The sequence below is a fragment of the Sminthopsis crassicaudata genome, chromosome 3 (genome assembly GCF_048593235.1).
Source record: "Sminthopsis crassicaudata isolate SCR6 chromosome 3, ASM4859323v1, whole genome shotgun sequence".
In the NCBI taxonomy this organism is placed as follows: Eukaryota; Metazoa; Chordata; class Mammalia; order Dasyuromorphia; family Dasyuridae; genus Sminthopsis; species Sminthopsis crassicaudata.
Genome location: NC_133619.1, coordinates 9,874,660 through 9,880,931, shown reverse-complemented (window position 1 = coordinate 9,880,931; position 6,272 = coordinate 9,874,660). Strand labels below are relative to the sequence as shown.

The following is a 6,272-nucleotide window of genomic DNA, read 5'->3' as shown; positions in this document are numbered from 1 at the left end:
CCCCAGCTCTGCCCCCAGTGCACATTACCCACCGTCACCCGGCCCGCCCCCCCCCCGCGCCCCTCCCCCAGCTCTGCCCCCAGTGCACATTACCCACCGTCACCCGGCCCGTCCCCCTGCCCCTCCCCCATCTCTGCCCCCAGTGCACATTATCCACCGGCACCCAAGCTGCACTGTTCTAGCCCAGCTCGGCCGCCACACTGGATGCTGCCCCCTGACCCAGGGGCCTTCCCATCTCCCACCCGGACTTTTGCAGCCTCTCGGCCCTCCCTGTCCCTGCCAGTGTTCCTGACCCCTTCCCGACCGCTAGCTCCCTCTGACCGCGGCCCGTCGCTGTTTGAGTGACACGTGTCAGGTGCGGCTCCTCCCCGGGCAGCGCGCGCCTCGCAGAAGTGAGGATCCCTTCCTTGTGCCCTGGGCCCCCAGCGGCTCCTGCGCCAAAGCCCTTTAATAAAAAGCTCCGATGGAGGAGCCCCCAAGGCCGCGGTCCTTCTGCAGACGAGAGTTAGAGATGTGAACGCGGCCCCCCGTGGGAGGCTGGCTCTCTCCAGCAGGTCACGCGGCTCTTTATTACATCAATCTTGTTAGGCACAAAAATGCCAGAAGGTTCATTTTCTTTTTGATGGGGGAGGGGAGCACTAGTAAGAACCAAAAAAGGCATCGCAGAGGCGGAGGCGGCACACGAAGGGGCACGGAGGGGGGAAACGGGAGCTAGCTTGGCTAGTTGTGGAGCACATCACGGGCTCCGTGCGATGCAGAGGGCTGGGCTGGGTTCAGATCCCAGAATGGGCCAAGTGAGGTAGATCGGGCTGACTTCCAGCTGCAGAATCCTCCAGGAGGGTGAGCCCCTCTCAGCCGGAGGACCTCCCTCGGGGGTTGCTCCCTCTCTGGAATGAGAGCCCCACAAGCCAAGGCTCCGGAGCCGGGACTCCCCCCCCCCCTCTGCCGGGGCAGCACTTATGGCATCAGGTAAGTAGGGAACACCCGAGCCCATCTCTGCGCGGGCAGAGGGGCAGAGCACGGCGCCCGCCCTCCCTCTGCCACAGGGAAGGAAGGGAGGCCCCAGCTCCAGGAGGCTGGTGCTCCGGCACCACCCCCTGGGTGCCCAGTCATGCTCTGCTGGCACTGCCCTCGGGAGCTCTGGGCACTGCCCGCTGTTGATTTTTCAGATTTCACACATCACGTGACCCGAGGCCATGGTGGGGACCGTGGCTCATGGGTCATGTTGTTCCTCTGGCAGGCACTGGGTGGCGCTACCAGCCTACCGGGCTTCTGTGTACTGATCACTGTCCGGTCAGCCCAGGAGAGTGACCACTACACAAAATGGCTTTCCCTGCCCCTCCTGGAACAAAGAGATTGGGCCAGCTGCTGCTGGGTGGTACCTTAGCATCCCCGACTCGGAGCTGGGAGGGACCCGAGAGGCCAATCTGGGCAGGTCCCCTCCTTTTCCGCACGAGGCCCAGTGACAGGCTCGCCCAGCTGGGAAGTGTCTGCAGAGGGAAGTGAGCTTCCTTCACAGAGAGAGGCCAGGAGACGGGATGCTCAGTAGGACTGTGTGAATGGACCCCAAGAAGGACATTGGGGCCCAGCAGGAGGGGAGGGACAGAGCAGGAGAAAGGTGGGAGTCCTAGACTGAGTGACGGGGCGATCCGGCCGGAGCTCACTCTCACTTCCTGCATCTAGAAATTGGGACTGAGAAAATCGGAAGATGGAAGGGTGAGCTCCTGAGGGTGGGGGCGGGGCAGGCCGCCAGAGCCCAGGACCGCCTTGGCAAACTCTGCCCAAGCACAGGCTTGGCCGGCTCCTCCTCACGTGAGCAAAACACACGGCTTGCAGATGACTTTGTAAATTATTTTTCTGAGATGAATCTTTACATTCAATATTCAGATCATTTGTTTTACTTTCAGTTCTCCAAAGCCTCCAAAACTTGCTTTAAAAATGAAGAACAAAAATGCCAACGTTATTTAATGATAGTTACAGGAAGATGGGCCCATTACTGCATCATTAGTAATTCTGGGAATTCTTCCACGGGCTTGGGGAAGCAAATTGGGATTATGCCGACAAAGCCACCAATGTGTTCTCACCCTCTAATCCGGAGATTCTGCTAATTAGGATTTATCCAAAACGGTCAATGAAGGAGAAGGCCCACAGAGAGTGAAATATTGATTGCAACACACACACACACACACACACACACACACACACACACACACACACACACACACACACACACACATATTTGTGGTAAAAGAACTAGAAAAGTACATGTTCATTGGGGGCTAGCTAAGCAAGTTGTGGTTTGTGAATAGAGTAAAATATTACTGTGCTGTGGGGAATGACAGATAGGAATATATGAAGCCTGGAAAAGTTGCAAAATTACAAAGAGGAGACACCTTAATTACTTTTAGAGGATAGAGTGCAATATTGTGTGCATTTCCAGAGTTTTTGAACATATTGACAAATTTTGTCCTCTTTTTTTCCCCTAGGGGGTGGGGGGGCTTAGGCAGTATAAAAATAAAATGTATCCATAAAGATGTAATAAAAAAAATTTTTTTTTCACTCCCCCCCCTTTAACCGCCAGGGTTATTTCTGGACCCCAGGAGGAGCTCTTACACCTCTCCTCTGACCAACTAGCCTGCCCCTGCTGGTGGAGGTCAGAATAGCAGCTGTTATCACACTTGAGTAGGGACCAGTCCTGTTTGATCATCCTATACCATGTTTGAAATCTCGGTGTTGCCATTGACTTTTATTCTTTGTTTTCTGTTCTTGGCAAGAATAAAGTGCTCGGAACAGGAAAACTGATCTCCAAATCCCACCTCTGACACTTCCTTGTGGGCCGGGGGCTGGCCATGGACCTCATCAACCCTCAGTTACTCTCAGTTACTGGGCTGCCCTCAGTGTTCATCTGCCTGCAGCCTCCACACATTGTAAACACAGCAGTTAGTGTTATCTAATCAGTTACCGAGGCCTTCCCATGATCGGGTCCATCACCGATGGCCAACTGGGATAGAAAGGGATCCCTGAGGGCGACTGCAAATTAACATCAAGGCTGTGTTTTTATCTATTTTGTCAAACATTTCCCAATTACATTTTAATCTGGCGAGTAGTTTTGTGGGCTGTGAATTTGATGCCTCTGTACTTGGTGATGTGTAGACCCTGTAATCTCTGCACTGATCCCTTCATCCAGATTTGTTCATCTCCACCATCTCTTCCCGCTAATAATTTATTTCACTGCTTCCAGGTTATTCTTAGCTCTGTTAGTCACGTCATTCCTATTCTAAAGCTTTTAATGATTTCTTGTTGCAGAGCACATGAAAGCCCATCATTCTGCCCATCAATCAAGCAGCAAACATTTATTAAGCACCCGTTATTTAAAAATTCAGTCTGGGATTTAATCTTAAATTACTTCTCTCTTTATTCTTTGCCTCAGTAAAACTGGAGTATTCATGGTGTCCTTTACTGACATTGTCCATTTCTATCTCTGTGATTTTGCTCCTACTGTTCCTGTGTCCAGAATACCTTCCTTTAACTCTTATCTGTTAAAAAACAAAATCAACATTTATTAAGCACCTACTGTGTGCCGAATGCTGCATTAGATTCTGGGGATAGACTTGAGAAAGATATTCTCTAGCCTCAAGAAGCTTCTAAAGCATGTTTCTAGGTGATGATCAACGCAAACAGTTACAATAACTGAGAGGGCATTGGCCATGGCTCAGGAGGGCCATGAAGGGGGCAGCATTTGAGATGAGCTTTCTGAGGAATAGAGAAGAGTCTTCTAAATATGGGCGATGATCGATGCCAAAATGTGGAGGCAAGAGATAAAATGTCCTGTTCTGGGAACAGCAAGGAGGCCAGTTTGGCTGGAATGTAATGGCACGGGGAGGAGGGATGGAGATAGCTGTGGAATTTATCTGCCCTTGAAATGAAAGAGCACTGGATTAAGAGAGGTCTTGGGTTCAAATCTCAGGGCAAATCACTTGCATTCTGCGGACCTCACTGAGGGATACTCCTCAGTATCCCCTCGTAGCTCCAGATCCCATGTCAAGGACAGCCCTGCAGAAAGTCCCTTTTGCCCCAGAGGTAATCTTGCCTCTCATGCACCTTTCATGCAGTGTTTACCTCATGTGTAAATAAGGCCTCTGAGGACAGGGATATAGAAAGAAAGACTTGGGGGCTACATATAACATCACTAGTCATCAGAAAGCCTGTCGTGTGGTGCCTATGTGTATGTGTGATGTTTCTTTCCCATTAGAATATAAACTCAAGGGCAGACACTTTTGCTATTGATGTTTATATAAACACACACACACACACACACACACACACACACACACACACACACACACACACACACACATATATATACACACACACATTTGTAAAATACTTGGCATATGGCAAGTACTTAAGAAATTATCTGTCCATCCATGAACTTCATCTATCCATCCATCCATCCTAGCTTCTCTTTCTCTCTACCCATCTAGCTATCCTGCCTCTAACACTTATCCTGAGCCTTGGTTTTCTCATCTGTAAAATGGGGATAGTAACATCTGTAATACCTACCTCCCATGGTGATTGTAAGGCTCAAGTGAGGGTGGGTGCGAATCCTACTAGAAACCTTAACCTGTGGTTGAGGCGTCAGCTCGTGGGTTTACAGAGAGAGATCTCCACCTCCTGACTGAAAGGCACAGAATGACATGCATGTGGCCAGTATGGGAACTGCTGCTGCTTTTGCTTAGCGGGGTGGAAGAGGGAGACAAAATCAATGCTAATTTATTGGGGAAAAATAATTTGAATTGTAACAAGAGGCTTCCTGGAAAAATGGAGGTTGAAGACACAATAGCAATTCTGTGACCCCATCAAGATAATTGCTTAATGTTCCATGATTGGGTACTTAATGTTAATCATAATAATGAGTCATAATCAGAATAATAGCTAACATTTATCTGGCACTTAAAGTTTGTGAATCCCTGTACATGATTGTCCCATCTGATCCTTATAACCTGGTGAAGTAGATGCCATGGTTACCCTCATTTTACTGATGAGGAAGCGGAGGCTGAGAGAGATGAGTTGGCTTGGTGGAGATTGCAGGGCACATTAACATAATGCAGAAATGGGATCAGAGGAGCTAGGCTTAAATCATCCCTCTCCTGCTAACTGTGTCATCTTGGCCAAGTCACTTCCCTTCTTTGCACCTCAATTTCCTCTTCTATAAAACCAAGGGGATTCATCGAATGGCATCTGAGACTCCAACTCTCCCTCGATGTTTCAATTAAAATGGTAGCTGCCATCATTTGAGAGGGAATTTGGCCTTAGCTTTTGGCAAACTTGAAAACGCTCTATAAATGTTAGCTGCTGTTATTATTTATTGTTTTAATCTATAGAAAATAATTTGCAGGTGAATCATAACACCTGATCAAATCAAGTTTAGTGTCTGCATCTCCTGTTCAGAGGTTTAGTGCCTGCAGCCCCGGCACCCAGTGCAGGGCCTTGCACACGATAGGGGTTTCGTAAATGCTTGTTGAATCGAATTTCAGGGGCAAGAGAATTTTTGTTTTTTCCTGGGATCTCTAGTGTATGTCCTGATCAGTCATTACTGGCTTGTTGCTGTAATTTGGGGGGTTCAGTCTTTGGGTTGTTTGCTCTCTCCTTGATGTATAAATAATGATAAAAACCATTTGTGTACAGTTTTGCTGCTATTAAGCATTATTTTTACTTTTTTTCTTATTGATCTTCTGTTTAAGTTCCAGGAAGAACTGTTTTGTTCTTTCAGTTATTTCAGGGAGTGAGATGGCTGGTTGAATTTCAGTTGTGGATAGAGTGCTGGACAAGGAGCAGGAAGAAAGACTGGGTTTCAAAAGTTCTGACATTTCCCCGTTCTGTGACCCTGGGCGGTTAGTCCTTAAACAAGCATTGATTAAATACTTGCTGGGCCAGGCACTGTGCTGAGTGCCAAGGATGCAAAGAAAGGCATTAAACAGTCACTGACCTCCAGGAGGGCCTAATGTAACGAGGAAGTCCATCTCTCACCCTGAGCCTCAGCCAGCTCTCTGGCATTCAGGAATTGTGGGAGGTCTGTATTCTGTGACCAAGGACAAGAATTTCAGATCCTTAATTTATTGATATTAACAGCCCCTCTTCCATGAGACAGAAAGGCCTTTGAGTTTGGTTTTTTTTCGAGTATCGCAGCTTTTCAGAAAGTTCATCGTCTTTGTCCTTAAACCTCCTCTGTTGCAAACTTCCCTCTTCCTGTTGAAGGCCCCACCTGTCCC

The 6,272-nt window shown here is 48.5% G+C and overlaps 1 long non-coding RNA gene across 1 annotated transcript in view; it reads left to right on the top strand.

The window, feature by feature from the left end:
• Positions 1 to 131: 131 nt before the first annotated feature.
• The window catches only part of LOC141560172 (uncharacterized), a 43,945-nt gene continuing 37,804 nt past the window's right edge, over positions 132 to 6,272 (top strand). The window contains exon 1 of the long non-coding RNA XR_012487644.1: positions 132 to 969. This is a non-coding gene — a long non-coding RNA (uncharacterized LOC141560172). The remainder of the gene's footprint in view (positions 970 to 6,272) is intronic.